The sequence below is a fragment of the Natator depressus genome, chromosome 26 (genome assembly GCF_965152275.1).
Source record: "Natator depressus isolate rNatDep1 chromosome 26, rNatDep2.hap1, whole genome shotgun sequence".
NCBI classification, from domain to species: Eukaryota; Metazoa; Chordata; order Testudines; family Cheloniidae; genus Natator; species Natator depressus.
Genome location: NC_134259.1, coordinates 14,810,495 through 14,830,592, shown reverse-complemented (window position 1 = coordinate 14,830,592; position 20,098 = coordinate 14,810,495). Strand labels below are relative to the sequence as shown.

At 59.7% G+C, this 20,098-nt stretch overlaps 1 pseudogene; it reads left to right on the top strand.

Moving 5' to 3' along the window:
• The first annotated feature begins 301 nt into the window (after positions 1 to 301).
• Positions 302 to 4,762, top strand: LOC141978107 (neuropeptide Y receptor type 1 pseudogene; annotated as a pseudogene).
• The last annotated feature ends 15,336 nt before the right edge of the window (positions 4,763 to 20,098 follow it).

The window sequence follows — 20,098 nt, the reverse complement described above, 5'->3', positions numbered from 1 at the left end:
AGGGCTGGGGTACAAGGGGGCTGTGGGTCGGGAGTGAGGGGCACTGGCAGGGCTGGGGGGCAGGGCTGGGGTACAAGGGGGCTGCGGGTCGGGAGTGAGGGGCACCGCAGGGCTGCGGGGGGGCGGGAGGCTCCTGCAGTTCACGTGTCTCCTCCCATCACTTCCCAGCCCCGCGGAGCCCCCGCTGCCGGGGGATCCCGGCTGGGCCCCCCCGAGCCGCCCCCACCTCGCAGGGCGCCCCCGCCAGGGCGGGGCCCGGGGCGTCTCCGCGCCGCCTCAAGACGGGCCGGGCCCCTCCCGCGCCGGCCGGGAGCGCCGCGGAGCCGCGAGCCCGGAGCGGGGCCAGACACTGCGGAGCCGAGCCGAGCCGGACCGGACCCGACCCTGCCGCAGCCAGGTGAGGGGGCGGGTCCGTGCGGGGCGGGGGGCTCCTGGCCTGGGCCGCGCTGCCCCGGCTCGATCCTGCGGGTCGAGGCACCGCTCGGCTCCGCACAGAGCTACACACATCGCCCCCCCCCGCACACACACACACACATCGCCCCCCCCGCGCACACACACATCGCCCCCCCGCAGACACACACATCGCCCCACCCCGCAGACACACACACACATCGCCCCCCCCGCACACACACACACACATCGCCCCCCCCCGCACACACACACACACACATCGCCCCCCCCGCACACACACACATCGCCCCACACCGCATACACACACATCGCCCCCCCCGCAGACACACACACACACATCGCCCCCCCCGCACAGAGCTACACACGCACATCCCCCCCCCGCACACACACACATCGCCCCATACCGCATACACACACATCGCCCCCCCCGCAGACACACACACACACATCGCCCCCCCCGCACAGAGCTACACACGCACATCCCCCCCCCGCACACACTCACATGCACCATTTGGCTCCCGCTCCCCACTGTGGGGGGCTCCCAGGGAGGGACGGCGGGGGTCGGGGGTCGGAGGTTTCACTGCCTCACCCTGTCCCCCCCCCCCCGCCCCAGGCCAGAGCACTGTCCCCCCGGCCCCGGGGGAGGGGCCTGGCCCCATGGGTGCCCCCGGGTTTTGGCCGCCCAGGCTGTGTAAACCCCTTCCGGCTGCCATCAGACACTGTCCAGCTGTCTGTCTGTCTGCCTGTTGGGAGCTGGGGGTGGGGGGTCTGTCTGTCTGTCCCCTGGGGGCCCAGAGCCCCTGCCCACTCCAGCCCATTGCAGGTCGCTGGGCTCCCTCCTGGCACAGCGCCCAAGGGAGGATGCCACATGACAGCAGCGTGGAGCCGACTTGCCCACCCTGGTGGGGGCTCTCCTGGCCCCATCGGGGGCTCTGCCCCCCCCCACGAATGGATCTGGGCATCCCCCTTCCAGCAATCCCCTAAATCAGCCCCCCAGCCTCTTGCGGTGCCTGCTAGGCTTCCCCGCCCTGCGCTGCTGGGACCTCGCCTCCAGCCCGCCGGCGCCCCGTTCCCCTCTACCTCCCACTCGCCCTCGGCACCCCTGCAGGAGGGCCCCTGGCGCCACCACGTCTGGCTGGGGCACGCGGGGGGCGCTGGGATAGGTGATGGGGTGGGCTCTGCTCAGGCACCTGGGAGCAGGGGGGCCTCAGGCATCGGGGGCCGTACGCTTGGCAGGGCCACGCACGGATGCTGAGCTGCTAGGATTCCTGGGGGCATCAGACTTGGCTCCGGGGGGCACTGGGAGCGGCTCGGGCACATGGGGCTGGGGGACCTGGGGGCAGCTCAGACACTTGGGGGCGCTGGGAGCGGCTCGGGTATGTGGGGGCTGCCAGGCGTGGCTTGGACCTGCAGGGGGAGGGGCTGGGCATGGGTCAGGCACATGGCGGCCTGTCGGCGAGCCGGGGGCCCGCATGGTGCGATGCCCTCGTGCTGCCCTCCCCAGCTCTTGCTCCCTGTCTTGGCCCAGGCTGGGGACGCTGTGAGCAGAGTGTCCTGCCCCCGGCAGAGGATGGAGGAGCTGCTGAAGCTCACGTACCTGAACGTCTCGGAGCGGCTGAGCCTGCCCTGGGAGCAGGGCGGGCCGTGCGGCCCCTCGGTGGGGAACAGCACCGTCCTGGTGGTGGCCTACAGCGCCCTGCTGGCCGTGGGGCTGGTGGGGAACCTGTGCCTGCTCTGTGTTGTCGCCCGGCACAAGGAGATGAGGAACGTCACCAGCATCTTCATTGCCAACCTGGCCTGCTCCGACCTGCTGATGAGCGTGGTGTGCCTGCCCGTCACCGTCATCTACACCCTCATGGACCGCTGGGTGCTGGGCGAGTTCCTGTGCAAGGCCAGCCCCTTCGCGCAGTGCGTCTCCGTCACCGTCTCCATCCTCTCGCTGGCCTGGATCGCCCTGGAGCGGCACCAGCTCATCGTCAACCCCACCGGCTGGAAGCCGGGGGCCACCCACGCCTACCTGGCCGTGAGCGTCACCTGGCTGGTGTCGGGCTGCGTCTCCCTGCCCTTCCTTGCCTTCAGCGTCCTGACGGACGAGCCCTTCCGCAACCTCAGCCTGCCCTTCGACGCCTTCGCCGGCCACCTGGTGTGCGTGGAGAAGTGGCCGTCGGACGGGCACCGCCTGGCCTACACCACCGGGCTGCTGTTCGGCCAGTACTGCCTGCCCCTGCTGCTCATCCTGGCCTGCTACGGCCGCATCTTCCTGCGGCTGCGTCGCCGGCAGGACGTCCTGGAGCGGCCCACGCACGGGCCCCGCGCCGCCAGCCACCGGCGGGTCAGCGTCCTGCTGGCCTGCCTCGTCGCCGCCTTCGCCATGTGCTGGCTGCCCCTGACCGTCTTCAACGCCCTGTACGACTGGGCCCCCGAGGCCATCTCCGGCTGCTACCACGACCTGCTCTTCTCCCTCTGCCATCTGGCGGCCATGGCCTCCACCTGCGTCAACCCCGTCCTCTACGGCTTCCTGAACACCAACTTCCAGCAGGAGCTCAAAGTCTTGCTCCACCGCTGCAGCTGCGCTGGGGAGACGGACACGTACGAGAGCGTCCCCCTGTCCACCGTCAGCACCGAGGTCTCCAAGGCCTCGCTGCGCAGCGGGGGGGTCGCCACCGACGCCTGACAGGCGGCTGCCCCCGGCGCCTGGTGCCAGGAGCAGAGCCCGCCGTAGCCTCGCCCGGCGGGCGGGGGGATGCTGCTTTGCTGTATGCACTCTCTGCACGTCTAGGGCAGCCCTCCGCCCCTCCCTCGGGCACAGCTCAGATCCAGAGGGAGCCTGGGAATGAGCTCTGGGGAATCCCACAGAAACCAGCCAGAGCCTGGCCACGGGAAGTCCTGGGTTCTGTTCCCTGCGGAGCCACTCACTCAGTCTCCAATTTTCAGCCTGGTGATTCTCCGAGTGGCCTGAGGCACCCCAGGGATGCAGGAGCAGTGGGTGTCTGACTGCCCCAGATGGCCCAGCGCTGGTGCCTCGGCCCAGCTCCATAGATGGGTCCCGGCTGGGTTTGCCAAAGGGCTGGGCTGCAGGGGCTCAGCACCTGTGGAAATCGGGCGCTGAACTCTGGAGTGAGGTGCCAAATGCGCGGCTTTCAGCCTAGAGACTTTTGGCCTTCATCCCTCTGTCGCCGTTTCCCCAGCATTCAGATGGGGCTGTTAACACTTCGCGGTCGCACAGCTCGAGAGGGGCGTGGCGGGCTGAGCGGCGCTGTCATAGGGTTAAGCATCGTTATCACATCGGAAATGTCCCTGCTTGGGTCCTTTCACCAAGTACTGGATGAGCTAGTTTTCAAAGGGGGACCCCCCCCCCCATGCGCAGATGGTGGGTGCATTGCCAGGCTGGGCGATTCAATGTGCAGTCGGGGGTTAGATCTGCAGCTACGGGAGGCAAACACAAATTATTCCAGGTGCATTTAAAGAACATCTCGAATCTGTCTGTTGTGTCCTAGGCGTTCCTGCCAGGCTCATTGCTTGCCGTGGTCTCCGAGCACCGTCACTCCTAACTACCCAGCAGCACATGAGAACAGCTGACTCGTGCAAGAAAATCGCCATTTTCATGTGTAACTGGGGCATTAGCACCTAGTTTGAGACCTGCAAAAATTCTCCTGTTTGCCAAACAATACACAGTGCCCTTGATTTCAGAGATTTTTGATGATCTCCTAAAACTCCCAAATGCCTGATTTAAAAAAAAAGAAAAAACAAGAAACTGACATTCCTTTCACTCACTCTTTGGTATTTTGAAGTGAAAAAGGAAGCAATCGGGCTGGGCTGTTAAAGGGGCGCTGTGGAGAGATGGTTCACGGGTTTTCTAAAAGCAAAATCCCCTTCTCTGTGACTCCGGTAACACCTTAGATTATTCAACCTGAAAAAGAATTCCGAGATCTCATTTACTTTTCACCACTGAGTTTTGTGCTTCGTTCTCCTTTCAGTCACATGCCTTTACCCGGTGACTGCGGAGTGATATTCCTGATCTCCACTTCCTGACGTTGGTGGAAAATCGCTCCCCCTTAGTGTATTGCCCACGAGCTCACTCAGTCACTTGCATAGTCGATATCTGTCCAGAATCGCTTTCCGGGGCTCAGAGGTTGCAGTTTTTGGGGCTAACAGGACAGAGGGACCCGGCCAGTCGAAAGCTGTTCTTCTGGACACTTGTGAATCATTTTGAGTTTGCTTGATCCAATCCCAGGGGCTTAGCTAATGGGTTCCTTTTACCCAGTGATGAGCTGCCAAAATCTTAACAACCGGTTCCCTCCTCATCCTACGAGGGGGTTGTTGCCCACCCCCGCCCCCTGGGACTCCTGCCCCGTCCAACCCCCCCCCCGTGTTCCTTGACACGCCCCCCCCGGGCCCCCTGCCCCATCCATCCCCCTCCCCTGTCCCCTGACTGCCCCCAGAACCGGGCAGGAGGGTCTCGTGGGCCACCGTAGTGGGTGCCCACCCCGCCCCTAAGAGCCAGAGGGACCTGCCGGGGGGCGAGGTGGGGAGTCCCGGCGGTGCTTAGCTGGGGCAGCTCCCAGGAAGCATCCAGCAGGTCCCTCTGGCTCTAGGGGCGGGGGAGCGTAGCTGGGGGGGAGCAGGGGGAGCGGCCGCTCCCCCACTGATCACATCAAAAGTGGCACCTTAGGTGCCGACTCCCTGGGTGCTCTGGGGCTGGAGCCCCCAAGGGGAAAATTTGGTGGGTGCAGAGCCCCCACCGCAGCTCCCCGCCCTGCGCGGGCCCCAGCTCACCTCCGCTCCGCCTCCTCCCCTGAACCCACCGCCCTGCTCAGCTTCTCCGCCCCCCCCCCCCCCCCTGGCTTCCTGCGAATCAGCTGTTTGGTGGGAAGCCGGGAGGGCTGAGAAGCAGGCGGTGGCTTCAGGCTCAGGCCGAGGGTGGCGGAGGGGAGCTGGGGCGGGTGGGGGGGGGTTCCCCTGAGCACCCCCACCCCGGGTTACCTGCTGCAGCGCGGGCGGTCCTCCTCATGCCCCCCCACCCACCTCAGCTCACCTCCCTGAGCCTGAGCGCGAAGCCGCCGCCTGCTTCTCAGCCCATCCCGGCTTCCCACCGAACAGCTGATTCGTGGGAAGCCGGGGGGGGGTGGGGGGTGGAGAAGCAGAGCAGGGCAGCACGTTCAGGGGAGGAGGCGGAGCGGAGGTGAGCTGGGGCTGGGGGTGGGGCGGGGCGGGGAGCTGCCACTGGGGGCTCTGCACCCATCAAATTTTCCCCTTGGGGGCTCCAGGGCTGGAGCACCCATGGAGTCGGCGCCTAAGATGCCACTTTTGGCCGGTTAAATTTAGAAGCCCTCGCGGGACAACCGGTTCTAAAAGGGCTTCTACATTTAACAACCGGTTCTAGCGAACCAGCTCCGGCTCTCCACGGCTTTCACCCTGAACGCGCCTACTCGTCGTATTCTGTGCCCGTCTCTTTACTCAGTGCTGAACATCGGCTCCCAGCGGGTGGGGCCTGGGGATATTTTGGCCAACAGTCGATGGTTGTAACCAATTTATAAATATGTATCTTATCGAAATGCACAGACTGCCGCGGCTTTTCTAAGGGGATAATTCTTTGTAATAATCAAGAATAAACTGAACAAGCTGACGAAATGTGAGTAGCTCCCTTTAGCGAACACTCGCGGTGTGTCGGCTCTCCACAAACGCCCGCGGTGTCAACACGAAAGTCGCCAGCTCTGGGACTTATCCCTGCAGGTGTTACCCAGGCTGTCACGCTGGTTATTGGCAGAGCGTTGTTGTTATATTCCTCGTTTGCCATGAGGTAGCACCACCCGTCGCGTGTTGGTGAGGCTGAGAGCCAGTTCATAGAATCACAGACTATCAGGGCTGGAAGGGACCTCAGGAGGTCATCTAGTCCAGCCCCCTGCTCAAAGCAGGACCAACCCCAACTAAATCATCCCAGCCAGGGCTTTGTCAAGCCAGACCTTAAAAACTTCTAAGGAAGGGGATTCCACCACCTCCCTAGGTAACGCATTCCAGTGCTTCAGCACCCTCATAGTGAAAAAGTTTTTCCTACTATCCAACCTAAACCTCTCCCACTGCAACTTGAGACCATTGCGCCTCGTTCTGTCATCTGCCACCACTGAGAACAGGCTAGAGCCATCCTCTTTGGAACCCCCTTTCAGGTAGTTGAAAGCAGCTATCAAATCCCCCCTCATTCTTCTCTTCCGCAGACTAAGCAATCCCAGTTCCCTCAGCCTCTCCTCATAAGTCATGTGTTCCAGTCCCCTAATCATTTTTGTTGCCCTCCGCTGGACTTGCTCCAATTTTTCCACATCCTTCTTGTAGTGTGGGGCCCAAAACTGGACACAGTACTCCAGATGAGGCCTCACCAGTGCCAAGTAGAGGGTTCAGTTTAGAATAGAGGGTTCGGTTCTGGTGTCCAGTTTAGAAAGAGTGAGAAGGGGATGAGAGGGCCGAGCAGAGCCACCATGTTATCTGAAGGCTGGAAAAGACCCTTCTGGTAAGAGACGCAAGGCGCTCAGTCCGGTTAGCTGCTCAGAAGGAAGAGTGAGGTCGGCCTGGGTGGGGCGTATGAAAACCCACCGGGGGAGGATGCTGGGTTTCCAAAGGCTCTTCAAGCAGAGGAAGGCAGAGCAAGCACCAAGCTAGACAAATTCCAGTTGGAAGGGGGCACTGGTTTTTGCCAGCGTGGGTGACTAACCCTTGGCCCAAACTGCCCCGGGCTGTGGGGGGGGTCTCTGTCTCCTGGTAGCTGCCCAGCCCAGCTGTCTTGCTGGAAGAAGCAATGACCAAACACACGGCGCTGGGCTCTGTGCGGGGCACCGAGGGGACGTTCTCTGTGCTAGCCAGGGTCAGGCTGGAGGAGCCGCTGGGAATAGCCCAAGGGCCCAGGGTTTGTTGTGCTGGCCGCTGTACAGACACGCAGTAAGAACCCAGGCCTGATTTCCATGGACGTCAATGGCAGGAGCAGGGCCGGCCTTAGGGGTGGGCCACGCGGGCGACCGCCCTGGGGTGCCATGGTCAAGGGGGTGCCGTGTGGCAGTGCAGAGGTGCACGCTGCCCGGGGGGAGTCAGAAGCTGCTCCGGGGGTGGGGGTGGTGAGCGGTTACATACAGATACTGCTCCTCCCTCCCCCGATGTTCCTCTGCACCCCACAAGGGGCCGTGAGGGGGAGGGAGGAGCAATGCCGAGTGCTCTGTGCACCCCGGTCACTTCCCCACCGGGGCTGCTGCTCGCCTGGCCTCCCTTTACTCAGCCCAGCTGGGGAAAGTGATCTGGACGCAGGGAGCCCTGATGTCGCTCCTCGTACCCCCCCCCCAGGGGTGCACAGAGGAGCAGCCGTCAAGTTGGGGGAGCGAGCAGCAAAGCCAGGGGCTCTCTGCATCCAGCTCAGTTTCCTCAGGGGGGTGCAGGGCTGGGGGCGCAGGATGGGGGTGCAGTGGGTAGGGGTGCAGGTGGATCAGGGCAGGGGCTGGGGGTGCAGGGGCTGTGGGTGCGGGTGGATCAGTGCGGGGATTAGGGGTGGCTGGGACACCAGAATACAAGTTTGCCCAGGGCACCGTTTGCCCTAAGGCCGGCCCAAACTCCCCCCAATGGTTTCCTTCCAAACCAGCCTGCTTCGCTTCCCCGGGGACCCCTATCCCAGAACCCTCCTTGCCACGTCCCCCGGGACACTGCAGTCCCCAGTTTGTCCGGTTCCAGTGCCAGAGGCTGGCACGTCGGACAGGCCCAAGCCAGGGCAAAGTCCTGTGTAGGTTTGGGGTGTGGAGTGGCATGGGGTGAGGGGTTGTGTGTGGGGTGGGGATATAGGGCTGTGCGTGGGATGAAGGTGGATATGGGGTGGGGTGGCCAGGCCATATTTGAGTGAATGGGATTGCAGCTTGGTGTGCTGGGCCATTATGCCACAGAGGTTTGGCCTGGCCCCCCCTCCATCATGAGGGGGTGCAGGGGCTCATGGGCCAGGGGGTCTGGCTGCTGGTGGAGGAGGGGAGCCTGAGAAGGGAAGAGGAGGGTCAGATGGGGGAGCAAATCTCTGCCCCCTTTAAATGGCGCTCTGCAGCCCCTCATTATAGTCACTTTAAGCATGTAACAGAAGACTGGGGCGTTGCTCTCCTTCTGCACCCCATGCCCCCCCATCCCCCGCAGCAGAGCACCCCCCAGCATTTCCAGCTCCTCCTCCCATCCCATTAGCACTCAAGAGGTTGCTCCTTGCTTAGAGTTTTTTAAGTATATTTGGAACAAAAAGAGGCCAGGCGGAAATGGCAGAATTATTAATAATAATGCAGAAAAGGCAGAAATATTCAAGAAATATTTCTGTTCTGTACTGGGGAAAGAACAGATGACATCATTGTATTATATAAGACTCTTCCCATTCCACTATTAGCTCTGGAGGATGTTAAAGAGCAGCTACTAAAGCTAGACATTTTAAAATCTGGTCCAGATAACATGCATCCAAGAGTTTTAAAAGAGCTGGCTGAAAGCTTGCTGGGCCATGAATGGTGATTTTCAATAAGTCTTGGAACACGGGGGAAGTTCCAGAAGACTGGCAGACAGCTAATGTCATTCTAGCATTTAAAAAGTGTAACAGGGATGACCCAGGTAATTCTGACACCAATCCTAGGCAAGACAGGCTGATACAGGTCTCAATAAGAATTAAGGGAGGGTAATATAATGAATGCCAATTCACATAGTCTTATGGAACATAGATCCTGTCAAAGTCACTTGATAACTTTTTTTGATGAGATTCCAAGTTTGGTTGATAAAGGAAATCGTGGTGATGTAATATACTTAGACTTCTGTGAGGCGTTCGACTGCGTCCCCCATTACATTTTGATTAAGAAATTAGACTGATATAAAATGACCGTGGAAGTGAAAACTGCATGGAGTGAAAACTGGTTAAGTGACAGGTCTCAAAATATCATTGTAAGCAGGGAATTGACATTGGATGGGTGTTGCCAGTGGGAGCCCGCAGGGATCCGTTCTTGGCCCTGTGCTATTAAACGTTTTTCTCAGTGGCCTGGAAGAAACCATAAACTCATCCCTGCTGAAGTTTGCCGACAACACAAAACCTGGGGGAGTGTAAGAAATGAAGAGGACAGGTCACTGCTACAGAGAGACCGGGCTGGGTTGGTGAGCTGAGCGCAGGCAAATGGTAAGCATAAATGTGTGTGTCTAGGAACCATGCCTATGCCTGGGGGCTCTGCCCTGGGACGCAGGGACTCTGAAAAAGACTTGGGGGCATGTTGGAGAATGAGCTGAACTTGAGCTCCCAGTGTGATGCTGTGGCTAAAAGAGCTAATGGGCTCCTGGGATGGGTAAACGGGAATCTCGGGTAGGAGCAGAGCGGTTATTTCACCTCTGTGTTTGGCACTGGGTGCGACCACTGCTGGAATCCCATGCCCGCTTCTGGTGCCCACTGTTCAAGGAGGGGTGTTGATACATTGGAGAGGGGGGCAGAGAAGAGCGACAAGACTGACTAAAGGGTTAGAAAACCTGCCATAGAGCGACAGACTCCAGGAGCTCCATCTCTCTTGCTTAGCACAGAGGAGGTGAAGGGGGGACGTGATCCCACTCTGTCAGGACCTACAGGGGGGGCAAAGACTGAATGACGGGCTCGGCAATCTAGCTGAGGAAGGTCTGACACCATCCAGTGGTGGGAAGTTGAAGCTAGACAAACAGACTGGAAACGAGGTGGACATTTGTACCAGTGACAGTAACTAACCATGGGAACAACTTACCCAGAGCCGTGGTGGATTCTCCATCCCTGGCCATTCTAAATGCAGATTGGCTGGCTTTCTAACAGCTCTGGGCTAGGGCCTATTGTGGGGCAGGTGTCTGGCCTGTGTTACATGGGGTGGGGCGGGGGGTCAGACAAGATGATCACAATGGTCCCTTCTGCCCTTGGACTCATAACAGCGGCCAGACTGGGTCAGACCAAAGGTCTGTCTAGCCCAGTGTCCTGTCTGCCAACAGTGGCCAATGCCAGGTGCCCCAGAGGGGATGAACATTTTGGGCCAGGGTGTTTTCCTCTCCCAGGGCAGCTGCACTGGGGAATGCTCACCTCCCACTCCCTGCTTCCCGCCAGGCACGCAGAGCCAGCTGCATCCTGGGGCCTGGAAGGAGGGAGGGTGATGGTGGGGAGCAGTTGGGCTCTGAGATCCCCAGCGACTGGTACTGACCATGTCACCCCCCTCAACTGAGGCAGGGCAAGCAGAAATGGGGGTGCCCCTTCCCCCAACAAGAGCCTTCTCCCTCATCCCAGCCCTCTCGCTGCTCAGCCCTGGTGCCCAGGGCCTGCCGGAGCTGCCTGAGCAGTGGGGTGTGGTGCTGTGCCCCGTGCAGGGGGCTCTGGGGCCCCCCACAATGAGAGGCAGGTCTGCCCCAGACCCTGACACCGCATTCCAGAGCCAGCTCCCAGTGTCACTCCTGTCACTACAAGGGGCTCAAGCCAAGTGTCCACCCATCAGATGCCAATCTACATTCGCCCAGCTTTCCAGGGCTGACCCCTTCCAGGACTGCTGCTCCCCCATGTGGGGACACCAGGCAGCACAGGCTGGGCACTAGGATGCCTGAGAGTACCCCAATGTCTAGCTGTGAGCAATGGGCCCAGAGGGAATTCCTTGTGGCCTCAGCTGACCCATGCAACCCCCTCCCCAGGGCTGGCACACCTCCCTTCCCCCGTTCCTTGGACCAATGTAGGATTGCCTGACATTGCCCCTTTACATCCTGGCTCGGGCCAGCTCAGGCCAGCTGGGTCCCTAGTGCTGGGGAAGCCGCAGGGCTGCTGTAACCACTAGGCCAACTAGGCGGCCGCCTAGGGCACCAAGATTTGGGGACGCCAAAAAGCGGTGCCCCAAAATAGGAGCAGATAGCAATCAAGATGCTGGCTGCAGATCGCAGACTGTCGGGAGGACGTAGCTGATAAGAACCATGCGCCCAATGAATTGCTCTCCCACCATTTAGAAAGCCAGCAAAGACCTTTGCTTGTGAATGGATAATTGCACAGATATTGCTGTGTGTGGGGACATCACGGTCACAGCTCCTCTGTCTCGCAGCTTGCACAGCAGCCAGAAGGAGAGTGGAGCAGCTTGCGGCGGGAAGTGTAAGGCCCCGCTGGGGCCGGGCGGTGCAGGCCGGGGCCGGCTTGCCCATGGCATGCTCGGAGAGCGGGTTGCAGCATTTCCAGGCAGAGGCTCTGCTCCCTGGGGAGAGAAGGGAGGGAGGCCGCGGCTGGCAGCTCTGCAGGCTCTCTCGTGTGGAGGGGCTAAGCCGCTTTAACCCACCTCCCTGCACCCCAGCTTTCTACCCTCCCAACCCTGCTTTGGCGGGAGGGCCGCACACTCTCTGCCTCACAGGCCTGCCTGGCCCATGCCCGCCTGCCGGAGCGAGAGCCCAGCGTTCAACTCCCCGGCCTGGCGCAGGACGGACTCGTGAAGGCAAAGCCGGCAACATGCTCCCGTTGCCCTGTTGCAATTGCACGTGGCCCGCTGCTGCATGCCAGGGACTGGAGAGGAGAGCACCCATTTCACCTTGCGGCTCTTTGAATCCTACCCCGCCCCCCGGGCAAACCCAGCTTGCGCCCTCTCCCGCCTCCACACCCAAACCCGGTCTGCTTCCCTTCCCCTCCCCATCAAACCCGATTCCCTCTCTGACCGAACCCAGTCTGCTTCCTTTCCCTATCAAACCTGATTCCCTCTCTTACTGAACCCAGTCTGCTTCCCTTCCCTATCAAACCCGATTCCCTCTCTGACCGAACCCAGTCTGCTTCCCTTCCCTATCAAACCCGATTCCCTCTCTGACCGAACCCAGTCTGCTTCCCTTCCATATCAAACCCGATTCCCTCTCTGACCGAACCCAGTCTGCTTCCCTTCCACTCCCCTTCAAACCCGATTCCCTCTCTGACCGAACCCAGTCTGCTTCCCCTCCCTATCAAACCCGATTCCCTCTCTGACCGAACCCAGTCTGCTTCCCTTCCACTCCCCATCAAACCCGATTCCCTCTCTGACCGAACGCAGTCTGCTTCCCTTCCCCACCTAACCCGATACCCCACTGACTCAACCGGGTCTGCTTCCCTTCCGCTCCCCAGCCAAACCCAATCCCCCACTGACCGAATCCGGTCTGCTCCCCTTCCCCACCAAACCCGATCCCCCAGCATGACGGAGGATCCACCATTCTAATTTTATAAATATTATTAATAACAATAATTGGATATTATAAAGGTAGAATAAAACGCAGTAGATTTTGGTATGAAAGAACGAAGGAAGGACGTAAGGTGACTAAAAAGGGTGTATTTCCGATTACAATCAACATTGCTTAATTGTCAGGAAACGTCATCGTGATCTCTTAAGCCATGTTTACGTCAAGCAGGTGATGACACAGACGCTGAGAAACCCTTGGCAGATGCCGGGGAGCCTGCGGAGGAGTTGGATCTGCTGGCACTTTTTCAGCCAGATCCAAGCCGTATTGGACAAGAGAGGAAGCAGTTCACACACGAAGCAGCTGACGAACCCGAAAGAAACATTCAACGTGAACTTTTACTTTGCAGCCGTCGACACACCAATACACTGGGCCGAAGAAAGAGTCACAGTGATGCAGCAAATGAGTTCAGTAGTTGGCTTCCTATATGATGTTTAGGTTGCAAAATACAACACCAAAGCATATTAGGGAACATTGCTTGAATCGGGAGCAAGCTTTGCCACATGGTGAATCCAAAGATATCGATGCCTTTGACTTGTGCAGTGAGTTGCAAGCTATTGCAAGACGAGTCGAGAGGAGTGCATCACCGCAGGAGGTATTGACCTTCGTATGGAAAAATAAGCTGACAGACAGTGTCCCCAACACAGATATTGCTCCTCGCATCCTCTTGACTCTCCCACTTTCTGTGGCCTGTGGTGAGCGAAGCTTCTCGAAGCTCAAGTTGGGCACAAAATATCCTTGCACCGGCCCCAGGAAGCCGTGTGGTTGTCTCTCTGCAAGGGGCGACGCTGCCAGCTTGAAGGATTCCACTGTGAGCCCAGCTCTATGGCCACAAAGCCCCAGCGCCCGGAGTCCCATGATCACGTCAGAATCCCAGCGCTCATTTCAAAATAGCCCAGAGGAAGGCTTGGAAACGTCCCGTCCCGTCCCCCCCGGCATGGCTCAGAACTCAGGTGGCCACTAGCCATAGCCCGAATCTCTCACCGTTTAAACACGCAGCTTGTGGTTGGTGAGCTCTCCCCATCTCTGGGAGCCAGGACTCCTGGGTTCTCTCCCTGGCCCATGGATCTCTGGTTCCTTTCATGCAGCCCAGGGCTCCCACAACATGGCCTACGAGGGATCTTGCGGATGGTCCGGCAGCTCACAGAGACCAGACGTCTCTCTCTCAACCTGAGCAGCCCTGCAGCAATGCATCCTGGGACTTGGCGCAGAAGCGAGGATGGCTGCCAATTAACCGCCCTCGGCTTTGTGGGCAGACCCAGGCTGTGCCCCGAGCGGAGAACAATGGGGGCGCCCTGACCCCAGAGCCGCCCTTGCTCTGCCACGAATGCCGCGGGACACGCTGGCCCCTTGGCCAAACGGCCATGTCCAGAGATCCGTGGGGGCCCCCACCGTGGGGCCTCATGTGGGAACCTTAACGAGGGGGCGTAGGGACGGCTTGCCCAGCATCCGGAGTCCCTCCCGCACCCCTCTCAGCTTCAGCCTGGGGGTGGGCTCCCCGACCCACCAGCCCGTCCAGCCAGCCAACTCTCCAGGGCTGGGTTCTCGTCTGCCCTGGTGCATGGATCACTCAGGCTTGCTCCAGGGCGGTGTCACCCCCAGCAGCGTTGTGTTTCATGGCCACAGAAAATCGTGCCCTGGGAAGGGCACCTGGAGCGTCGCAAGGGGAGGGAAGCGTGCCCTAGGAGTCAGAGCATGAGAGGGGGTCAGGGCAGCCCAGCTCCACCGGTGACTCACCGTGTGCCTTGCGGAGGCCGCTCTGTGCCTCAGTTTCCCCAGCTATATAATGGGGGTGATAACACCCAGCTGGGTGGAGGTGGGGCCCATGTTGGCAAAGGCCGCTGATAGTTGGGAATGAAAGGAGCCCGAGCTAAGCCGCTGGAATCAATGGCCATTGGGTCGGGCCTGGGGAGTCTAGCCCCTGTGTGCAGCCGGACGCCCCTTCCATGCCCGCTCAGCGGAGAATCCCTGTTAGATCCAGCCCAGTGACACCCAGCCGACAGGCTGTGCTGGGCGTAGCTTCAGCAGGCAGGTTAACATGCCCCCCTGCTCCGCAGGGCCATGCCACACATCCCGGTGACTGACCCGCGCACAGAGACTGGGCAGAGCAACAACAGGGATCTAGTCCCTGAGCTGCCACTTCCCTGTCCCTCTTGGGGCCTCAGTTTCCCCACCCACCAGTCAGGCCGGGAGCGCAGCCCTCACTCCCGGAGACAGGAGGGTGACTCCAACAGGGGGATCAGACCCATTGTTTCTGGGCATGGCTGGAGAGCGATCAGGCCTCGCGGGGGTCTCTGGGAACCTGGCCACAGTGGGTGGGAGCCCTGGAGGGCGCTGGGAGCCAGGCGGCGGGAGATGTCCTGGGCTCTGCCTTGGCTGTGCCCTGGGGTGGGACCGGCAGGTGGCTGGGGGAGGACGAGCCGGAGAAGCTGGGGGTGCCCCCCAGGGGAGCAAGGGGGGCTGATAGCCCCTCAGGAGCTGCCTTGCCCCACCCGGGCCTGGGGAGAGGTTGCCATGGTGCCTGTGTAGTTGCCATGGGGTCCCACCACACCCCGGTGCCCCCGGCTGCAGAGAGCCCTGCCCGGCCCCAGCCCCGCTGGGAGACGCAGCCAGCCGTGGTCCCACCAGAGCCTCCAGTCTCCATAGTGAGGGTTGCCAGGGAAACGGTGCCATTTCCATAGCAACCGTGCGTTCTGCTTTCCCTTGCCAAGGGCCAGCTGGCAATAGGAGCTGTGGGTGGGGGGCAGGGGGGGCACGGCGCTGAAGTGGGCTGGAGGGGGGCAGGCAATTCCTCTAGGCCCCTCACTGGGCCTGTGGAACCAGCCCCATTCAAAGGGCCAAGGCCCAATTCGCTTCTCCCAGCCGGGTATCCCGAGCAAGGCAGCCCAGAGCCTGGGGCAGCTGAGCCAGGGAGCTGCCCGAGGCCCCACCCTGGATCCCACGGGGCGTCCCCCACAGCCAGGCTGGTCCAACCCCCGGGACATCAGTGCGGACAGGCCACGCCGATCCCCCTCCCGGGGCAGTGCACACTACCCACTAGGCGACACTCCCTCCCCTGCAGTGGCGTAAGCCCCTTTGGGCTATGTGCCGGGCATGTCTCTCTGAGGCACTTCCCCAGCCCTAGGAGCTGGGCATCTCGCCACCCGCTGGGGAGGCAGGGTAGCCCCTCTCCCCTCGGGCCCCGCGGGCAGCTGACATGGAGAGCCTGAGCCACAAGGGCTTGAGGAGGGTCAGTGGGAGTCCGACACCTAAATACCATTGAGAGTCGGACAAAGCGATGACCAAGGTGCTGGGGGAGAGCAGGGGACTGACGCAGGGTTTCCCAGGTGCACCCACTGGGCCATCCGGCCCCTCTCTGTGGCAGGCCCTGTTCCATCACCAGCCTCCGCTTTCTGCCAGGGCCCTGCGGGCAGCTTCCCAGGGGAGGAGAGCCCAGAGGGGCCAAGTCTGGGTTACGCTGAGGGTCACTTTGATTTATGCTACCTAGGCCAGGCCTAGGACACAGCACCTCTACTGCACTGCCATGCAGCCTGGCCATGGGGATGAGACCCGCCTACCTGACATGGGCCTCCAGGGTGGGGAAATCTCAGCATGGCAGAGGGCTCTACGTGTCTCCTGCTTTGTTATAATCCTCTGGCCTTGTCCAATCATTTTCCTCTGAGGATCTCAAAGTGTCTCCCTCACCTTCATCCGCTGAGCCTCTCACGGTAGGTCAATGTTATCCCCATGTTAGAGGTGGGGAAACTGAGGCACGGAGCAGGGTCATGCAGTGAATGGAACAGAGCCTGGGTCTCCCACTCTGACCAGACTACATAGCACAGCAGGGTTAGAGTCGGAGGGGTCAAGATCAGAAGGGAACAGCTCACCCAATCTGACCCCCTGTATATCCCAGGTCGCTAGCACCACCCGCACCCACACACCCAATAACCACAGATCCCAGCCCTCGGGAGCCCGGGCTGGCATGTGCCCCAGGCGGAGAACAGGAGGGACTGAGGTACCCGGTGCCCCACAGTGGCAGGGAACGATGATGTGAGATACACCCTGGCAAGGGACCCACCCCCCACGCTGCAGGGGAAGGTGACAAGCCCCCAAGGTCCCTGCTTCTGACCTGGGGGAAATTTCTTCCTGACCCATCTCAGGCCACCAGGGAGACCTGGGGGTGTGAGCCACAGCCGGCCAGCCACGGGCCTGAGACAGAGAGAGCCCGGTGCCCCCGCAGAGCCCGGCCCTCCCCACAGGCCCATCTCCAGCTGGAACCCCCCCCCATGCTTCAGAGGCCAGTGACTTAAAAAAAACCTCCTAGAACACAATGGGGGGGGGCCCTCCCTGACCCCCACTAGTGGGAGGGACCCAGGTTTGATGGAACCACTAGCCCACACTCCCTCTGCCACCAGCGCTCAGTGGGGATCCGGTGGCTCCCAGCCGTCCCTTCAGCTTTCGAGGAAACCCCTCGCGTTCTGCACAGCCGGGAGGCGGCTGCTCCTGCTTCGCACCCTCTGCAAACGGGCTCTTCACGCTGCATGGCCAAGGCCGAACGTGAGCCGGGGCCAGAACGCGAAGCTAGAGGAGTTTAGACTAAAATAGGGCACGAACCTTGGGCTCGGAGGGTAACGAACCCCTGGGACGACTCCCCCGGGCCGGTGGCTTCTCCGCCCCGGAGCCGGTACATCAAGGGCTGGTTTTCTAGCAGACCTGCCCAGGAATGACTGTGGGGCAGGTCTCTGGCCTGTGCTATGCAGGGTCAGGCTGTAACCACACCAGATCCTGGGCACCCCCACGTGCCAGCAGAACCGGCGCTAGGAAAGCGCTGGCCATCGGTGCCCTCTACCGGCTGGTCCGTGAATCTGCCAGCTGGCATCGCACATAGAATCACAGCCTATCAGGGCTGGAAGGGACCTCAGGAGGTCACCTAGTCCCACCCCCTGCTCAAAGCAGGACCAACCCCAACTAAATCATCCCAGCCAGGGCTTTGTCAAGCCTGACCTTAAAAACCTCTAAGGAGGGAGATTCCACCACCTCCCCAGGGAACCCATTCCAGTGCTTCACCACCCTCCTTGTGGAAAAGTTTTTCCTAATATCCAACCTAAACCTCCCCCACTGCAACTTGAGACCATTGCTCCTTGTCCTGTCATCTGCTACCACTGAGACCAGCCGAGCTCCATCCTCTTTGGAACCCCCCTTCAGGTAGTTGAAAGCAGCTATCAAATCCTCCCCCCTGCACCCCTGCTTTTTTTCTGCAGATTAAATGAGTCCAGCTCCCTCAGCCTCTCCTCATAAGTCATGTGCTCCAGCCCCCTAAGCATTTTCGTTGCCCTCTGCTGGACTCTCTCCAATTTGTCCACATCCCTTCTGCAGTGGAGGGACCAAAACTGGACACAGTACTCCAGATGTGGCCTCACCAGTGCTGAATAGAGGGGAACGATCACTTACCTCAATCTGAAGGGAACGCTCTTACTAATACAGCCCAAAATGCCATTAGCCTTCCTGGCAACAAGGGCACACTGCTGACTCAAACCAGCTTCTTGTCCACTGTAACCCCCAGGTCCTTTTCTGCAGAACTGCTGCTTAGCCAGTTGGCCCCCATCCTGTAGGGATTCTTCTGTCCTAAGTGCAGGTCTCTGTACTTGTCCTTGTTGAACCTCATCAGATTTATTTTGGCCCAATCCTCTAATTTGTCTAGGTCCCTCCGTATCCTATCCCTACCCTCCAGCGTATCTCCCTCTCCTCCCAGTTTAGTGTCATCTGCAAACTTGCTGAGGGTGCAATCCACACCATCCTCCAGGTCATTAATAAAGATGTTGAACAAAACCGGCCCCAGGACCGACCCTTGGGGCATTCCACTTGATACCGGCTGCCAACTAGACACGGAGCCATTGATCACTACCCGTTGAGCCCGACGATCTAGTCAGCTTTCTATCCACCTTATAGTCCATTCATCCAGCCCATACTTCTTTAACTTGCTGGCAAGAATACCGTGGGAGACGGTGTCAAAAGCTTTGCTAAAGTCAAGATATGTCATGTTCACCGCTTTCCCTGTATCCACAGAGCCAGTTATCTCATTATAGAAGGCAATCAGGTTGGTCTTGCCCTTGATGAATCCATGTTGACTGTTCCTGATCACCTTTCTCTCCTCCAAGTGCTTCAAAAGGGTTTCCTTGAGGACCTGCTCCATGATTTTTCCAGGGACTGAGGTGAGGCTGACCGCTCTGTAGTTCCCCGGATTCTCCTTCTTCCCTTTATTAAAAGATGGGCACTACATTAGCCTTTTTCCCGTCGTCCGGGACTTCCCCCGATCGCCATGAGTTTTCAAAGCTAATGGCCAATGGCTCTGCAATCACATCCGCCAATTCCCTCAGCACCCTCGGATGCATTAGGTCTGGACCCGTGGACTTGTGCACGTCCAGCTTTTCTAAATAGTCCTGAGCCTGTTCTTCCACCACTGAGGTCTGCTCACCTCCTCCCCATGCTGTGTGCCTATAGTAAGATGAGGCCCCGAAACAGAAACCCTTGGTATCAAGAGGCCCGGTAGGAGGCCTAAGGCCTGGGCTAAAGTAATGGTCAAGACTTTGCTGACATAAAGCACAGTTAAGCTGTGAGCCAGAGGCCGGCCCTGCTCACAGACGCTGGCAAGGAGAGGGCTGATGTTGCATAAACATATATCTAAAGGGGGCTGGATACCAGAGCCATACACAAATGGTACAAGAACATTCTGATACCGTCCACAGAGATAACAAGGACGGGGGCAAAAGGCTAGGATGATGGAGAGAGTTGTTTTCTCCGAACCAACATGGACAAGGCGAGAGGCGGCACCTTGCTGCGTAGAAGGGTGGTGCGTTGTTACGTAGCGGGACTGCACCTCACTACATCAGGGGCGTTCTGTAACTTGTTTGTACCTGTGTATAAGATACATCCCTGAGTGGATGTCTTTGTCCGGCCTAGGGGGCAGCGGAAAGTCCCACCACTGATTGAGCTGTGTCCATTGTCAGGGAGCACATAGGGACTAGCAACAAACCGTATCTAAGTTATATGAATCGGGGAGTTAGAGACTGTGTTTCTCTTCGACAATAAACCTGCCCGGGTGCCTTCGTACCTCACCAGAGTCTGTGGTCTCTGGGGGTTGTCTTGGGGTCTGCTGCGTCAGCGATCCGCGCAGAGCCGGGGCAGCACACAGAGGGAACACGCACGCAGCCGACTGGTATCGCCATCGAACAGAGCAGAGCACCACACCGGTGGCATCTGACAACGCTGCCCGGTGCAGCAGTCTGGGAGCTGCCCTTGGCTGTGAAGACCGAGGCAAAACAAGCATTGAGTACTTCAGCTTTTTCCACATCCTCTGTCACTAGGTTGCCTCCCCCATTCTGTAACTGTCCCACACTCTCCCTGACCTTCTTCTTGTTGCTAACGTACCTGTAGAAACCCTTCTTGTTACCCTTCACATCCCTTGCTCGCTGCAACTCCAGTTGTGTTTTGGCCTTCCATGGTCCTTTCC